We start from the raw sequence: 19,688 nt of genomic DNA, 5'->3' as shown, positions 1-19,688 counted from the left end.
CAACAGCCTATAACAACCTCAGATTCCCCTAGTAGCTGGCACAAAGCTCTTTCCTAGCTTTCAAACTAATTGTCTATTCTTCCTCAACATGCAGTTTCATTTCATTTATGTGACTCTTTTCACAGTCCCTGAAGACAACCTGCTTATTCTGATTTTTATTCTAAAAATACCTGCTTCTTATTCTACATTTTGTTTTTAGGTCTTTATTAATGTCTTGCACCCAGAACTGGAGTTGTCAGTCTCTCCTTTATCAATCAAAAGCCTACTTGTATTTTAAGAAAAATCCAAATTGTTCTCTTTTTATGAAGGTGTTTTTGGTAATTCATTATTCCTTGTCTGTACCTCCCAGCTCTCCTTTGTTTGAATATAATTGTACTTATGGTCAGAAAGAAGGACTGAAGAAGGAAGGGACCAATATTTATGGATTATAATGCTATAATTTACATGTTATTTATTTCTTTAAAAAATAGCCTTATGTTATATTATGCTTATTTTATGTATAAACAAACAGAAATATAATATAGCAAATAAATATCACAGCCAGGATTCAAATTGAAATCTGTCAGATTCTAAAACTTTTCTCTTTCAACCAAAGGGGATAAAAAAAGTTACCTCTCAGTGTATCTTTCTCTCAATAAATCCTAGCTACACTCTCGAGAGGTCTCAGATAATTTCTTTATATTAGTTTTACATCCCCAACTACATTAAGTGGAAGGACAGTGTACTAGTTCATTCTCATGCTGTTAATAAAGACATACCTGAGACTGGGTAATTTATAAAAGAAAAATGACTTTTTTTTTTTGAGACAGTCTTGCTCTGCTGCCCAGGCTGTAGTACAGTGGCATAATCTCGGCTCATGGCAACCTCTGCCTCCTGGGTTTGAGCAATTTTCATGGCTCAGCCTCCTGAGTAGCTGGGGCTACAGGTGCATGCCACCACACCTGGCTAACTTTTTGTATTTTTAGTAGAGATGGGGTTTAATCATGTTGCCCAGGCTAGTCTCGAACTCCTGAGCTCAGGCAATCTGCCCATCTAGGACTCTCAAAGGGCTAGGATTACAGGCATGAGCCACTGTGCCCAGCCAAGAAAGAAGTTTAATTTACTCACAGTTCCTCAGGGGTAGGGAGGCCTCAGGAAACTTACAATTATGGCAGAGAGGGAAGCAAACATGTCCGTCTTCACATGGCAGCAGCAAGGAGAACTACAGAGCAAAGGAAGGGAAAAGTCCCTTATAAAACCATCAGATCTTGTGAGAACTCACTCACTATCATGAGAACAGCAATATGGGAGTAACCACCCCCATAATTCAATTACCTCCCACCAGGTCCCTCCCACAACACAGGAGGATTATGGGAACTACAGTTCAAGATGAGAATTGAGTGAGGACACAGCCAAACCATATCAGACAAGAAGAGTCACATACATATGTGATTGATATTCATCACTATCTTACAACTAGTTACTAACATATCTGTCTCCTCTTCTTGATTGTGATTTCTTTAAGAAAATGAACTTTCTCTTCATGATTACAATTTCAAGAAAATGAACAATACGTGAGTAATTTTTCTATCTCTATTAGTTGGATAAATGAATTTATGTATTAAGCAATCAATTAAGAAATAATATATTATTGGCAAAGTAGATGGCTTTAGAATAATGCTTTGACCTAGTATTAGGCAATAAATGCCAGTTGATTATAAATTGGTAAACAAAAAGGTAGAAATTTTGACTAAACTAGATGTGTTATTGTGACATTTGAAAGAGTGATAGTAATATTTTTAAAACAAAATTCCCATTTTTTGTCGTGTCCATGCATTTACTGCATTTACACTTCTAATTCATTTTGGTGTCAATGAGAGAATAACTGCTATAGAAAATGCATTTAATATTTAATTTATTTTTATGAATAATGTATTATATAAATCTATATTTTATGTATTATAAATTTAAGGATAAACATAATACAAGTATAAATAAATTTGTAATATAAATATATAAATACATTAAATTAAATCTAGAAAATAAATTATTTATTAAATCCCATATAATAAAGCTACACTGAATTTACCAACAGCTCACTTAAAAATCGGAGCTTTTTAAATTTTTAAAATTATTATGCCTATACATATGAGAAACCTGTATGAATACTCAGTCTTTTTAAACCAGATTCCAGAACTGTCTTACCTAGTTCATTGACAAAGGTGTAACATAATACTAAACCTCAAATATTTAAAATTAGGCCCTTATATTTGCTGGTTTTCATTGAAAAAGGCAGACTAAAATTATGGCAAACTCCTCTCAGTCTTCAAGTTTGGTTTTAAATCTTCATATTCAATGAATGACTGAAGTGAGTTTTAAAGGATGTTTATCTGTATGATTTAAATCTATCACTAAAATATGTAGTTGCAAATTTTGACTATACAGAAAAGATTAATTCCCTAAAATGAATGTACCTTCATACTAGCAATAATGTAATAAAACAGGGTTTTTTGCAATAGCATGGTTAATAAGATTGCATACCAAGGAAAATTAATAACTAATTTATGAAATGTGTTTTGTTTTTATTAGCATAAAGAAGATTTAAAATTGTTCTTAGCTTTAAGTACAACTTGTGGAGGTGAGTGATAAAATATTAGTGAAATATGTCACACATACAATCATATTAACCCTCCTTAAGGCTCAAGGTGACCACCAAGCAGCTGTTGTTTTGGAAGAGAAAAAGAAACATTGTACAATAAAAATAAAAACACAAACTTTGCTTTATGTAGGAGAGTAAAACTGAATTGAGATGCCTTTTGTGGAGACTAAGTTAAAGAAACAGGTAATTGTGCACATAGTTAAAGGCCAAAATAAATTTTATCATATATCCCAAAGATACTGTGCTTTCTGTCTTATATTTTAAAGTCAAGCTTCTTTCAGACTTGGGTTTATTTATCAAGAAACTATCCATGAATCCTTAATGTTTCTTGTTGACATTTAAAAAATTGATATGACTGAAGATGATAAGGTGTGTATGTTAAAAGGCAAATAGGAAAACTAACTTCTGTGGGACTTTTTGGCTTCCGCTTGCAGTATATAAATCTGGAAAGAGCATCATTCTCACTCCAGTATAGAAAAGTCAGATAATCTACAAAAGCACAAGTTTTCCTGAAGCCTTACAGGGCAAATTATTATGGAATTTTGACTAAAAAATGTTACATGTAAATATGAAAAAAAATGGATAAAATAAAATGCCCAGCATCCATTGGGTCAGGGAAATTACACTAGACCCAGAAACAGGAGGTCTGTTTTGATCTAGGTTGTATTCTAGGTGTGACCTTGGGCATCCTACAGCATTTGTACCACCTTCAGTTGGTCCCTTTTCAGAGCACTTCTCTTTATTTTCAGGAAAGTTTTCCACTCTTCTCAGTTTTTTTATTGTTTTAAGATGCCTATATTAGCAATTAATGTGACTCTAGATTGTAATTTTTACCTTCTTTGTGTACATGTTAATGATAACACAAGCTGCAATATCCTAATTGATGCTTGCATTTGACAGCAATATATTCTAATTTGAATATTTCCCAAGTAAGTGGTTTGGGGTTTTTAACATTCTGTTGTATTTGTAGATTATTCAGAAAAATAGACACCTATATATCTTTGCCCAAATTGTGTTGACTATAAACCATAGGGAAAGAATATACAATTAGTATCTAACGTGATAGTATTGCCTACATATGAATATGCATTTTAGTTTATTCTTGTGATAATTTCATACTGATTTTAGCAGAACACTACACAAATAAAATGTCCCATTACATGAGACTTTAAAAAGTATACAAAGAAAGAAAGAATATGAGTAAAAGTACTGAGCATTTCCTTAAAAAAGAGTGAGGAATTAGCAACCTCATTAAGATCTATGATGTAGTATGCAGCTTCTGGATACTCTAGCTGCCTTAAAACACTTTGAAAGCTTTTATGAACTTTCGTATAATTAAGATATGAGTCTTAGCAACTTAAATATGTCTTGAAGACTGCAGGCAGTTTGCTTCAATAGGCAAAGTTTGCAATAATTTGTTTATTTTCTTAAATTCTTATTTTACTTTATACAAATAACATTTCTTAAAACCTTGTTTCCCTCTAATAGCTACAAAATATTTTTAGAGTTTTGAAGTTAATTTTCTATTTGTTCAATAACAGTAACAAAAACAGTGAAATAAGTGCAGTTTCTAAATGACATTTTTATGTCTGCAGCCAGCAATTGAAACACTCCCAAACACTGCAATTCCAACAGCATTCTTTCAAAATAATTCTGCAAACCACTGAGCCAATGGCTGCCCTTATAAAAGATAAATAGGTAGTAACTGTAATTTATTTTTAAATTTTCATATTAGAAAGGACAGAGGCTGAAATTGTTCTAAAAGGTAAATTCTATATAGGAAAGGTTGATGTAAGTGCATGGTTTTGGTGCCCTTTAGCTAGCCATCTGTATCCTGAAGAGAAAATAGTCTACACTTTTTTTTTCAAATGTTGAGTCATATCCCAATTATGCAAGAAGTGATTATCTAACTGCTGAACTATCTAAAAGTTCTAAAATCTCTCCCCACACCCCCAATAGTTTGATTTTTTAGTCATTACTTTCTTTACATAGTTTATATGGTACGGTAGGTGGGTTTATTTCTACATGTAAAACATATTAGAGTAGGGCAGGGAACTTCTGGTTTCAAAATGGAAGTGCAGAAGCAAGCTGGCTTTACTTCTACTAAAAGAAAAACAAATATACAGCACCCAGGTTATGACCAGCAATGTCCCAGAGCTCAAATATGAGGATAAGACAGCTCCCAGGACAACAGAGAAATGAAAAATCTCTGATAAAAGAATCGATCTTCCATTTCTGTGATGTGCCTTATTCTAATCTACTGGTACCAAGTGTGTAGGAAATTCCCTCATGTCATGATTTCTATACTTGAAATAATGAGATCAAGGTGAACAACCATCTTCCCTACGATTTTGAGTTCCCTGGCAGGAGATGTGTACCTGCTTCAACCCAAGGGAAGTATTGTGAGTGCTTGAAGGGAGAAATAGTCCTAAGGACAGTCAGAAACAAAGGAGGGAGGTAAGACTACTAACTCCAGCCCTAGAAGCTGTTCTTTAACTTGGCTAAAGGCGATGCCAAATCACAGTAGTTGTTCAGCGGGACTACACTGCAGGAATTACATTCCACAAGATCCCTAGGCACAAATCCCTAGACAACCTTTCCATACTGCTGTATATTCCCTTTGAAGCCTCTCCTATTCTACACAGGCAGCCCTATTTTGTCTGCTAGAGCTAAGGCATGCCTGGGATTAAGGCATTATCCAGTGCCAAAAAGGAGCAGTAACCTAGTGGGGGAAAAAAATCAACAGGTAAATTACAAAAAAATTCTAGTCAAACATATCCAATAAAAACCAAAACAAGCCACACAGAGAAGACTGGAATAAATAAATAATCATTCAATGCAAATACACAGATGTAAATCCACATAGCAAATAAGAAATAATGAGTGCCCCAAACAGACAAAGCAAGGAACCAGTAACTGACCCCTAATGAGATGGTGGTATGTGAGCTCTCTGACTAAGAATTCAAAATAACATTTCTAAGAAACTCAGTGATCTCCTAGATAATACAGAAAAGCAATTCAGATCAGAGAAATGTAACAAAGAGATTGAAATAACAAAAACAAACAGAAATCTTGGAACTGAAAAACACCTTTGCTGAACTGAAACATTTTTTTAAAGGCATTCAACAGCAGATCATATCAAGGTGAGGAAAGAATTCATAAGCCAAAATACAGGCTTTTTGAAAATATACAGTCAGAGGAGAAGGAAAAAAAAAGAATGAGAAGAAACAAGCACCACCTACAAGATATGTAAAATTATGTCAAAAGATCAAATCTAAACATTATTGCTGTTCAAGAGGTGGCTGAACAACAGCAATGTATAGAAAGTTTATTAAAACAACTAATAACAAAAATCTTTATAAAACTTAAGAAAGTTGTAAATAACCAGGTACAAGAAGGTCAAAGAACATTGAATAAGTTGGACCCGTATAAGACTACCCCAAGGCATCTAATAGTCAAACTCTCAAAGGTTAAGCACAAAGAGAGGATCCTGAAAGCAGCAAGAGAAAAGAAGCAAATATCATATAAAGGAGCTCCAATTTATCCAGAAACAGACTTCTCATTGCAAACCATACCGGCCAAGAGGCAGTGGGATAATGTTTTCACAGCACGGAAAGAAAAATATCTGCCATCTAAGAATATCATATCCAGCAATATAATCCTTCAAATATAAAAGATACATGAAGACTTTCCCAAACAAACAAAAGCTCAGAAAATTCACCACCACCAAAACTATCTTATAAAGTAATGCTAAATGTAGTTCTTCGATCTGAAAATAAAAACACAAACATGCAAAAAGAACATCTGAAGTTGTAAGATTAAATGATATAATTAAGTACACAGACAAATCCAAAATACTCTAATACTGTAATTGTGGTGGCTTCCACTCATATCTCTAGCCCAAAACACAAATCTTTCAAGAACAACAATAACTACAGCAACTTGTTAAGAGATAAGCAATATAAAAATATTAAAGATCAGAACAGAAATGAATGAGACTAATATAACAGCACAGAAGATCAACAAAATGAGAAGTTGGCTTTTAGAAAAGACAAGCATAATTGATAGCCTTTAGCTAGACTATGGGAAAAAAAAAGACAGAAGGCTCAAATACAGAAAATCAGAAACAAAAAACGAAGACATAACAATTCAAACAAAAAGAAAAACGAAATCATTAGAATCTGTTAGAAAAACTATATACTAACCAATTGGAAAGCCTAAAAGAAATGGATACATTTCTAGACACATAGAGCCGACCAAGGCTGAACCATGAAGAAATAGAAAACTTCAACAAACTAATAACAAGTATCGAGATCAAAGTCATAAAAAAGGTATCCCATCAAAAACATCTTAGGACCTGATAGCTTCATTGCTGAATTCTACCAAACATTTAAAGAAGACCTACTATCAATTCTACTAAAACTCTTCAAAAAAATTAAAAAGGAAAGTATAAATCCAAACTCATTAGTTAAGGCCAGCATAACACAGATACTAAACCAGATGAGGATACATACAAAAAAAAGAAAACTGTGGACAAATATCACTGATGAAGGTACATGCAAAAATCCTCAACAAAATACCAACAAACCAAATCCAGGAGCTCATCAAAAAGATTATATAGGGCGCGGTGGCTCACGCCTGTAATCCCAGCACTTTGGGCAGCTGAGGAGGGTGGATCACAAGGTCAGGAGATCGAGACCATCCTGGCTAACATAGTGAAACCCTGTCTCTACTAAAAACACAAAAAATTAGCCGGGCGTGGTGGTGGGCGCCTGTAGTCCCAGCTACTCGGGAGGCTGAGGCAGGAGACTGGCGTGAGCCCGGGAGGCAGAGCTTGCAGTGAGCAGAGATCACGCCACTGCACTCCAGCCTGGGCGACAGAGCAAGACTCCATCACAAAAAAAAAAGATTATATACTATGATCAAGGGAGATTTACCCCCAGGATGCAAGGCTGGTTCAACATATGCAAATCAATGATACATTAACAAAACCAAGAACAAAAATCATGTGATTATTTTAAGAGATGATGAAAAGACAGTTGATAAAAAACTGGATATAGAGGAACAGACCTCAAATTAAGAAAGACTATATATGACAAAGCCATAGCAAACATCATACTGAGTGGGAGAAAATGAAAAGCCTTTTCTCAGAGATCTGGAATAAGATAAAGTTATGCACTCACCAGTTTTATTCAACATAGTAATGGAAGTCCTGGCTAGAGCTATCAGACAAGAGAAATAAATAAAGGGCATCCAAATTAGAAAGGAAGAAGTCAAATTATCTTTGTTCGCAGATGGCATGATCTTATATTTGGAAAACTCTAAAGACTCAATCCAAAATCTGTTAGAACTGGTAAGCAAATTCAGTAAATTTACAGGATACAAAATCAACATATAAAAATCAGTAGTGTTTCAATATATCAGTGATGAAATAGCTGAGAAAGAAATCAAAATGGCAATGCCATTTACAATAGCTACAAAAATATAAAATATCTAGGAATGAACCAAGGAGGTGAAATATTTCTACAAGAAAAACTACAAGGCTACAGTAACCAAAACAGCATGGTACGGGTACCAAAACAGAGATATAGGCCAATGGAACAGAACAGAGGCCTCAGAAATAATGCCACATATCTACAACTATCTGATCTTTGACAAACCTGACAAAAACAAGAAATGGAGAAACGATTCCCTATGTAATAAATGGTGCTGGGAAAACTGGCTAGCCATATGTAGAAAGCTGAAACTGGATCCCTTCCTTACACCTTATACAAAAATTAATTCAAGATGGATTAAAGACTTAAATGTTAGACCTAAAACCATAAAAACCCTAGAAGAAAACCTAGGCAATACCATTCAGGACATAGGCATGGGCAAGGACTTCATGTCTAACACACCAAAAGCAATGGCAATAAAAGCCAAAATTGACAAATGGGATCTAATTAAACTGAAGAGCTTCTACACAGCAAAAGAAACTACCATCAGAGTGAATAGGGAAACTGCAGAATGGGAGAAAATTTTTGCAATCTACTCATCTGACAAAGGGCGAATATACAGAATCTACAATAAACTCAAACAAATTTACAAGAAAAAAACAAACAACCCCATCAAAAAGTGGATGAAGGATATGAACAGACACTTCTCAAAAGAAGACATTTATGCAGCCAAAAGACACATGAAAAAATGCTTTTCATCACTGGCCATCAGAGAAATGCAAATCAAAACCACAATGAGATACCATCTCACACCAGTTAGAATGGCAATCATTAAAAAGTCAGGAAACAACAGGTGCTAGAGAGGATGTGGAGAAATAGTAACACTTTTACACTGTTGGTGGGACTGTAAACTAGTTCAACCATTGTGGAAGTCAGTGTGGCGATTCCTCAGGGATCTAGAACTAGAAATACCATTTGACCCAGCCATCCCATTACTGGGTATATACCCAAAGGATTATAAATCATGCTGCTATAAAGACACATGCACACGTATATTTATTACAGCACTATTCATAATAGCAAAGACTTGGAACCAAGCCAAATGTCCAACAATGATAGACTGGATTAAGAAAATGTGGCACATACACACCGTGGAATACTATGCAGCCATAAAAAATGATGAGTTCATGTCCTTTGTAGGGACATGGATGAAGCTGGAAACCATCATTCTCAGCAAACTATCGCAAGGACAAAAAACCAAACACCGCATGTTCTCACTCATAGGTGGGAATTGAACAATAAGAGCACATGGACACAGGAAGGGGAACATCACACACTGGGGACTGTTGTGGGGTGGGGGGAGTGGGGAGGGATAGCATTAGGAGATATACCTAATGTTAAATGAGGAGTTAATGGGTGTAGCATACCAACATGGCACATGTATACATATGTAACTAACCTGCATGTTGTGCACATGTACCCTAAAACTTAAAGTATAATTAAAAAATAAGTAAATAAATAAATGAAGAAAAACTACAAAATACTGATGAAAGAAATTGAAGTGGACACACACAAATGAAAAGACATCTCATGCTCATAGATCAGAAGAATAATTGTTGAAATGTACATTCCCTAATGCTGTGCACTTGTGTCAACGGATTTTCCATTGGGTTGTGCAGTTCAACCTCCAGACCAGTAGGAGGCACTTAGGGATAAAAGCCAGCTGCAGCCATTGCAGATGGACATACGCTGGATCTTTATTTACGGTTGGAAGTCCTCTGCTGCCTCAGGCGATGGGCTGTCCTGTGGAATGCACCATGGTCTGAGCTCCCAGCTCAGCCTCTAGAGAGTGACCAAGCTAGGCGAGGCCCATACTTCACCACTAAGCAATATATCCATGTAACACAACTGCAGTTATACCCCTAAATCCATAAAAATAAAAAAATTAAAAATAATATTTCCTTTAGGAGACAAGAGTGAAAAAAGTTTGAGGAACATAACTCTATAATAACATTTATTTATATGACATATTGTTATTGTCTGTATGTTTCCAGCCTCCATCCAACTGTAAATTATGACTTTTTTAAGGGTGAACACTACATTTTGCTCATTTAAAAATCTTTACTCTCTATTATAGTATATTTGTATATTATGTATAAAATAAATGTTTGTCAAATAAATATATTTTATATATGTAAACTATATATAAATATATATGAACTATGTATATATATGTGTGTCTATACACATACATAGACATATATGTGTGTGTGTGTATAGTTAAAAGACCATACTGCCCAAAGCAATCTACAGTTTCAATAGAATCACTGTCAAATACCAAGTCATTTTCAAGGAACTGTGAAAAAAAAAAAAAACCTAAAATGTGTATGGAGCCAAAAAAGAACTAGAATAGCCAAAGCATCCTGAGCAAAAAGAACAAAGCCAGAGGCATCACACTACCTAAGTTCCAAATATATTACAAGTCTATAGTAACCAAAACAACATGGTATAAAGATAGACCCATATACCAATAGCACAGAATAGAGAGCCCAGAAATAAATCCATGTATTTACAGCTAACTGATCTTCAACAAAGCTGACAGAAACATGCATTAGGGAAATAACCCCCTCTTCAATAAGGGGTGCTGAGAAAACTGGATAACCTTATGCAGAAGAATGAAATTAGACTCATATATCTCAACATATATAAAAATCAAATCAAAACAGATTAAAGGCTTAAATCTAAAGCCTGTAACTCTGAAACTCCTAGAAGAAAACAATGGGGAAATGCTCCAGGACACTGGTCTGGACAGATTTTTGTGTAAGACCTGAAAACCCCAGGTAATCTAAGCAAAAATAGACAAATGGAATTACATCAAGCTAAAAAGCTTCTGAAAAGCAATGGAAACAACAAAGGGAAGAGACAACCCAAAGAATGGGAGAAAATATTTGCAAACTATCCATCTGACAAGGGATTAATAACCAGAATTTATATGGAGCTCACACAACTCAGTAGCAATAAAATAATAATCCAATTACAAAATGGGTAGAAGATCTGTATAGAAATTTCTCAAAAGAAGTCATAGAAATGGCCAACAGCTCTATTAAACAATGCTCTACATCTCTAATCATCAGACAAATGCAAATCAAAACCATAATGAGATATGATCTTAACCCATTTAAAATGGCTTACATCAAAGACACAAGGAATAATGAATGTTGAGGAATATGTGGGGAAAAGGGAACCCTCCTGCACGATTAGTAGGAATGTAAACTATTACAACCACTATGGAAAACAATATGGAGGTTCGTCGAGAAACTGAAAATAGAACTGCCATATGATTCAGCAATTCCGCCACAGAGTATATATCCAAAAGAAAGGGAATCAATATATCGAAGAGATACCTGCACTCCCATGTTTATTGCAGCACTATTCACAATAGCCAAAATATGGAATCAAACTACATGCCCATCATTGGATGAATGGATTAAAAAATATGGTATATATACATATTGGACTGTTATTTAGCCATTAAAAGATGGCATCCTGTCATTTGCAGCATCATGGATGGAACTGGAGGATTATGTTAAGTGAAATAAGCCAGGCAAGAAAGACAAATACAGTGTGTTCTCACTTATAAGTAGAAGCTAAAAACATAGATCCCAAGAAGATAGTAGATTGGCGGTTACCAGAGGCCAGGAACAGGAGGGAGGAAGGAGGCATACAGAGAGGTTCATTAATGAGTACAAATATACAGTCAGATAGGAGAAATAATACCTAGTGTTTGGTAGATCAGCAGGGTGACTATATAGTTAACAATAATCTATTCAAAATCTATTTCAAAATATCTGGAAAAGAATAATTCAGAAGCTTCTAGCATAAGAAAAAATAAATATTTAAGGTGATGGAAATCTCAGTTACCCTGATTTGATCTTTATACATTATAATATATCTAAATATCAGATGTATCTTGAAAATGTGTACATCTATTATGTATCAATACAGAAATAGAATAGGGAAGGGAAAATTTTCTGAAACAAAACACAGAAAGCACAAATTATAAAGAAATTATTGAAGAGTTTAACTGTACCAAAAACCACAAGTTTGGGTATAATAAAAAAAAAAAACAACACTGAGTAGGAGAACATATTTGCAACACACATATGTGGCAGATTATTTTTACATTTTGGAATCTCAGTGCAAAGCCTTGCTCCTCTATCTCTATCATTTTTGAAGGAGGCTTTGTCTGGCATCCCACCCTACTTCAGTGTCTCCAGGCTATGGGTTGGCATTAAATCAACAGTTCACAGTGACTTTCCTGTGCTCTCATTAAAGATATCAGAGATCCCAGGTCTGGAAAAAAAGATATGTTTTTCCCTCCAACCTCCATGTTGTATACAGCTTTCATATCCCATGATCCTAGGTAATGGGCAGCCTGGTTCCAGTCCACCAATGCATTAAAGTGTCTGTGTGTGTGTGTGTGTGTGTGAGCACGTGCATGCATGCATGCATGCATGTGTGTTTACAGCAGATCACTTTTAGCCGTCATTACCTTTAAAGTTGAGTTCCAGGATTAGATTAGATTGCACAGTGTTCAACATTTGATGGAGATACTTACTGGGTTGCTGCGTATGATTATATCAGTTACTTTCTCTTTTAAATATTTTATCTATCATTGCTATGTGTTTGACTTAGAATGTTCTCAAAGCATGTGTTCACCATGTACATCATTTTGGCTAAAACTTGATTCATCAGCTCTTTTACCCAAACCATTTCATGTTTGTCATGTCAGTATTGTTTAGAACAGCAAGGATTTCAGTATACATACTAATATTTAATTATAATATTCATTTAAACTAATACCAAAATAGAAATTTTCAAGTCTTACCTTTCTTCATTGTATTCATTAATTGAATAAGCAATCATAGTTCTCAGCATGAGCTGGCATTCAAAGTGAAAAATTCTACTGAATATTATGATTCTACTGCTATTTAATGTAAATGAGTCTTTGCAATTTTAGTGACAGTTGTATCAATGGAATGCCTGCAGGCCAGAATTCTGTTTGATATTTCTAGCAGGAGACTCTATAGGAAACTTGACATAAAATAATTGAATAGTTTCAAAGCAAAATAATTGAATAGTTTCAAAGCTTTAAACAACAAAAAGATTTGAGTTTATTGATTCACCCCTTTCTTCCATCATATTGTACCAATAATTTTCATAATTCTATATTTGACTTTGTAACATTTACAGTAAAAATATTTTAAAATATGTTCATATGTTTTACTATTTAGAATCGATGGCATCTTTTGATATTCCTACTACTAATTTCTGCTAATATATTGGAGAATTTGGTTTTATCAGGAAACATTATATTAAGCTCTCCATGTATAGGGATATAGGCAATATAACATACCGGTGAAAACTCAGGGTTCAAACCCTGCCTCTACCAATGATTAGCTGTGTGGCTTGAGCCAATAATATTACCCTTCCAAGCACTATATCAGATAATTATTTGAAAGGAATAATTTTAAAGCACTAGAAAAATATCTTGCACAGAGCAAGACCATGATAGTTAATAGCTATTATTTTTATGAAGATTCTCTTCATTATTTATCTTTGAATCCCCAATTGACCTATCATACTCCCTTGCATATTGTAATTGCTGATGAGATTTTATCTGATTATGTATCCCCTTTTAATTAATTTTTCAACCTTAGAATTTTTCATTTTCTGGTACTTAAAAATATTTCAAATAAAAATAATGTAAGTTGTGTTCATCATTAAAATGTTATAAAAATATAAATTCTGTTGGCATGCCTTACTTTTAAGATGACGATACTGACCATGTCTATAAGTGTACCAGTGGTAAAGGGTAAACTATATGAGTGTGAGCAGCAAAAATCTCTCTTTTGCATAGTTAGCATGTGAAACTTTTGGTGTTGGTTTTGAAATAACATGAGAGATTTTTGTTGGTCTGCCTGCTTGCATGATTGTTTCTAAGACTCAGTATTAGCCTGGATGAAGTTTTTTTCTTCCAGATAGTGAAAGTGGGTGAATGTATCACTTCATTCCTTAGGGAAATCATTCAACTGAAGAACAGGAAACAGAGGGACACAAAGGTTAGGTAACTTGACAGCTAGCCCAGTGAATTGCCTTCTGAACATTACCACCTGTATTTCCTGGTATCCATGCAAACATGTACAGTGCCTCTTTAAGATAAAATGACTTCCACTTTAGTAGATAAAAGTATACAGGAACATTGGCATCAATGTCTATACTTTGCTCGTGCTTTGTTTACTTCACCTGAAATTTCAACATTTTAAAGGCAGGTTGATTGAGACATTTTATTTTCCTGCATCCTTTATCATACTTTCTATAGATACCCTCAGTATCAATTCATTACTTCTTAAAATCAGCTTGATTCCCTAGGAATTAGGTTACTCCCATTTCTGAGAGACTGGATTTCCAGAGAGTATTCAGGCAAGGTTGTTCTTTAAAAAAATAATCTTTCAAACTTCCACTGTCTGTTAAGTATTTTTAAGTATTCTATAAATATTCTGTATGTATTCTTTCCTAAAATCATTCCCTCCTAAAAATACACGCTGCTGTCTGTTCTTTATTTGGCACAACTCTGTTCATCATTACCTTTACCTCACTTTACAAAAAAAAAAACGAATGCGCACTTCCCACTCTCCTTAAACCAAAGGATGGTGCACTGCTCTATGGAGTGTATAAAGCTCTGTGGCACCAACCAAAGACACAGATGGAGAATATATAGCTCTTGAGAGAGTGTAACAGGAACCAAAAAAATGAGGAAGGCTTTGTTATGAGATAATAACAGGGGCAACACTTATTCATCTAAGGCATGTGATATGCTCGTTTTTCCATTCCATCTGTCTGTCTGTCTGTCTATCTACATATCTATCCATTCTTCAATGAATCTATGTTAGAATTAGATTTCAGAAGTGAGATATTAATTACAGTGATTCATAAAATGCATGTCGTTATGAATTTTAAAAAACAGTAAGCCTGGCCAGGCGCGGTGGCTCACGCCTGTAATCCTAGCACTTTGGGAGGCCGAGGTGGGTGGATTGCCTGAGCTCAGGAGCTCGAAACGACCCTGGGCAACATGGTGAAACCCCGTCACTACTAAAATACAAAAAAATTTAGCCAGGCGTGGTGGTGTGCGCCTGTAATCCCAGCTAATCGGGAGGCTGAGACAGGAGAATCACTTGAACCCAGGAAGCAGAGGTTGCAGCGAGCCAAAATCGTGCCATTGCACTCCAGCCTGGGCAACAGAGTGAGACTCCATCTAAAAGAAAAAAAAAGAAAAACCAGTAAGCCTGATTTTCCTGATTATTTGCATAATGAGAAATGGCTTTGCCTATTAATTAGGTGGCAGCACTTTTCTTAAATTGACTGAGTTAAATCTGCAGTTCTAAGGAATATATACTTACTGTATACAATATGTAAATCATTTATATATTAATGTATGTTTCAATTATTTTAAGGTGTCATAAAATATAAAAATACAATATTTATTCCTTCACTTACATATAGTCATTTATGCTTTTTTTTTTGCTACTGTAAAAAAAGCACCATAAACATTCTCTATCTTCCTATATACAAACTGAATGTAGGAATTCACAGAGAACTATGTTGTACTATAGTATTTGTACTTTTCCAACTTTGTAATAGATATTTCAAAATTGTTTTCAAACATGATTATATCACGTTATATTGTAACTCCAGCAGAGTTCAGGAATTTCTGTTTATCCTCATGCTCTCCAATAATTGCTGTTATTATGGTTTAACTTTTTCTTTTATTTTTTCCCCCATTTGATGTTTATTATGCTGGTGATTAAGTTATGGCCTTTTAGCTCCAAATCCACTTTGAAATGCGTTAGCTGGGACTGGATCCACATTTGTGCTTTGGGAGATGTTAATAGGAGGCGCTGGAAGAAACTCAAAGCTGAAGGAAGAAAAAGGGTCTTGCTCCTTCCTGTGTGCTTGCTGTTTCTGTCAGCAGCAGCAAACAGTCAACCCTGGTAGTAGCAATTTGTTCCCATTTAACAGTTATTTCATAGTCACCAAACTAGCCGTATCACACTCCCTCAGTAATATCAGTACGTCAAGAGATCTGAATTCCAGCTCCACAGAGCAAAAGAAGTGCTACAAAATTATTTACTTCAGGAAGAAAATACAGTCACTTCTCATTCTTTGCAGTATAGTCTATAAAGTTGCTATGAACACTGAATAAGTGAATATTGAACTATTCCTCCAAGAGGAAATACAGAGTTAAGTTCCTGTGAGCTTCTGGTGACACTTTCATCAACCAAAACACCATTGTATTTTATAGATTTGTTGTTTATCCATGTCCTTGTAAAACAAGCCAGCCTCATCAGTGTCAAAAACCTGCTTTTCCACATGACCTGTTCCTGTATAATATTTAGCAGGTATTTTCAGATTTCTTCCACAGCCTCCTGATCTGTAGATACTGCCTCTCTTGGAAGTTTAACATATTCCACACCTTATCATCTTTTGAAAGTTGAGAAATGGAAGCTAGCCAGCATAAGTGAGAAGGGCTTAACATTTTTTGACTCTGGCTTTCAGCCCTACAACAATGCTCCCCACTATACTTTTTCTTTTTTTAATGGAGCATCATCTCATGAATCCATACATTTAGTTGCTTTTCCATCTTTCCAATAGTTACATCACAGGCTATAGATGTTACTTTAGCACTTTCCAGAGTGCTCTCATATACAGATCAGTGAATTTTCTCTTCCTTTCTCTGGATATATGGTATTATTGATTCATTAACATTGAACTCACAGCCAACAAGCATTGGAACTCATGACTGCACGAAGCTTATCTAATACATGTATTTTCTCCATATGGCACATCACAGCCTTCGTGTGCTTGGGAACACTAGGCAGTATTTCAGCACTACGCATAAGAGACCATTTTAAACCAGAATCACCAAAAAAAGACACAAAAATAAGAAAAGCTTGTCACTCCGTTGACCACAAAAGGAAACTTGTTTACTGTCTGAGAGCAAAACCAGGGAGGAAGGGCATTGTCTTCAGCCTCAGCTGAGAAGGTGTGTGCTGAGTGACTCAATTTTTCACCACTCTGAGTATGTCCACAATTTAGTGGGAAAATGCTATCAATACTAACTTCGAAGTTACAAATAATTTTAACAAATAGGCAGATGATGATGATTGACATCACAAGGAGGAAAGGAGATATAAAAAGATGTTAACCAAAAAATTCAGTGAGCAAATTTAAAAAAATTTGTCAGTGCTCTGTTAAACCATAAAAATTATGAATAATTTTACATAAAAACAATTGTACTTAAAAAATTAAACAAAAATAACATATAATAGGGGAAATCAAAATTAATACTTGATATGTCTGCCTGTAAAATAGTGTCATTTAAGTCAAATGAGAATATTGAAAAATTAATTGTAATTAAAGAATGGAAGTAGAATATTTTACATTCAAGCAATATAGAAAATAAATGGGAAAAAATAAAACACAACCCATGATACAGAAAAAAATAGAAAAAAAGAGGCAAGGAAAAAACATGTTAAAGAGAAAGCATAAATTAAAAAGTTAAAAGCAAATATATAAATACTGGCAAAAAATAAAAAAAAAAAAAACTAAGACAACAATAAAAGACAGAGGTTGGAAAAAATCTATATGCTGTTTAAAAATATAATGGCACAGAAGCTGAGAAATAAGATGAAAAGTTTTACCCAGTAAATGCTAATTAACAGCAATATTGACAACAAGCAAAATAGAATGCATGGCAAAATGCAATAATAGTAATAAATAATAAAAATAATAATCCACCAAGAATATTAGTCATGAACTTGTATTCACTTTAACAATCTCAGAATTTAATAACAAAATCAACATAATTTCAAGGAAAATAGTAATATTTAACACATCTTTATCAGAAACAGACCTAATAAGCAGACCAAAGAGTTGTAAGAATATAGGAAATATGAATTACATGAGTAAAAGCCATATAAACATATTGTACAAAGACCTCTCTACACACTAGGTCAGTATCCATTCTGCTCAAATACATGTGAAACTTTTATAACTGATCAAATTTCAGTTAATTTAAAATTGATGGCAAAAGGTTAATGGTTCAATATTTTATCTCTTAAAAACTTTATTTTAAAACAATCTTAAACTTACAGAAAAAAATGCAAGTACAATACAAAGAACCTCTTTCCTGATTTTTTATGTACCATATGAGAGTAAGTTGCCAATCTGATAACTCATCACCCCTGAATATGTATTTCCTATAAACAAGGACATTCCCCTAGGTTGCCATGAAATAATCATGAAATTTACATTTATAAATTATAAATCTAAATTGCATTTTGCCAGTTGTCACAATAATGTTCTTTATAGTAAAGGCATCAAGTTTGGAATTGTGTTTTACACTTAGTTGTCATGTCATTATAGTATCCTTCAATAATATCTAACATTTATTTCAACGCTTGTGCATTTGGGGGGATTTTAGGCTATTTTGTACCAGACTTTCCTGTAAAGCTACTCTTTTCCCTTTTCTTTTTTTTTTTTTTTTTTTTTTTGAGACGGAGTCTTGCTCTGTCACCCAGGCTGGAGTGCAGTGGCATGATCTCGGCTCACTGCAAGCTCCGCCTCCGGGGCTCACGCCATTCTCTTGCCTCAGCCTGTTGCGGGAACCTTAGATGTAGACCTGTTAAAAAAGGGAAGGGTCCAAGTAACCATGGAAAATATGGTCACTTTATTCAGGGCGGTGGAAAAATACTGTCCTTGGTTTCCTGAAAAACGAACCGTATATGTAAAAGTATGGGATCGTGTTGGTGCAACATTCCGGGAACTGGTCCTGGCAGGGAATTATGTTTCCGTCACTGGGCTTTGGTACGTGCTGTCCTAATACCTGCTCAACCCTTCTCTCCTGCATGGCCTTCCTTATCTGATCAGCTTCTCCATTCGGCTACTCCTTCCCCACCTAATGATTCTGAGAATTCAATGTCTAACTCCGGTGACTTTGGATAACGGTCACCCCCTGATGCTCTTATTTCTTTTCATGAAGAGCCCCTACTTGTAGCTCCCGCGGCCCCGGCCCCGACTCAAGACAGCCTGGGACCATACATATGCTAATTTTTCTCTCTTCAAACCTCCAGAGTTGGCTAATGGCTCCAGGACCAAACTACAATTTACCTATAATTCTGCAGGCCCTCCCCCATCCACTTCAGCCCCTCACCCTCCTGTCATTTCGGTTCCTCAACTGGTCACTTTGCCATCCACTCAGCCTGCTTCTCTGTACCCTTCCTCACACATGGACGCCAGTAATCACCAGTATACTTCTCCTCCTTCTGCTCCCCCAATGCCTCTTTCTCACACTCTCATTCCGGTCCAACCCTCTCACCCTCAGTTTCCCTTATCTACACATGCTTTTCCTTTCACTTCTATGCCAACTCCGTCTCAGATACCTACTCTTGAAACTTCAATGCAACGCTTATTATGCCAAAATTGAAACTTCAATGCAACGCTTATTATGCCAAAACAAAGAAACAAGTGGATTAGACGCATGGGCTTATCTGGTG

General features: G+C 35.1%; 1 long non-coding RNA gene across 1 annotated transcript in view; it reads right to left on the bottom strand.

Annotated features, from left to right (window-relative positions):
- Window positions 1–530: 530 nt before the first annotated feature.
- Window positions 531–19,688, bottom strand: part of LOC134761951 (uncharacterized) — a 375,518-nt gene continuing 356,360 nt past the window's right edge. Inside the window, exon 5 of the long non-coding RNA XR_010141222.1 lies at window positions 531–1,201. This is a non-coding gene — a long non-coding RNA (uncharacterized LOC134761951). The remainder of the gene's footprint in view (window positions 1,202–19,688) is intronic.

The sequence above is a fragment of the Pongo abelii genome, chromosome 7 (genome assembly GCF_028885655.2).
Source record: "Pongo abelii isolate AG06213 chromosome 7, NHGRI_mPonAbe1-v2.0_pri, whole genome shotgun sequence".
NCBI classification, from domain to species: Eukaryota; Metazoa; Chordata; class Mammalia; order Primates; family Hominidae; genus Pongo; species Pongo abelii.
The sequence above is the reverse complement of the archived record's forward strand: the minus strand, read 5'-3'. Positions and strand labels throughout refer to the sequence as shown.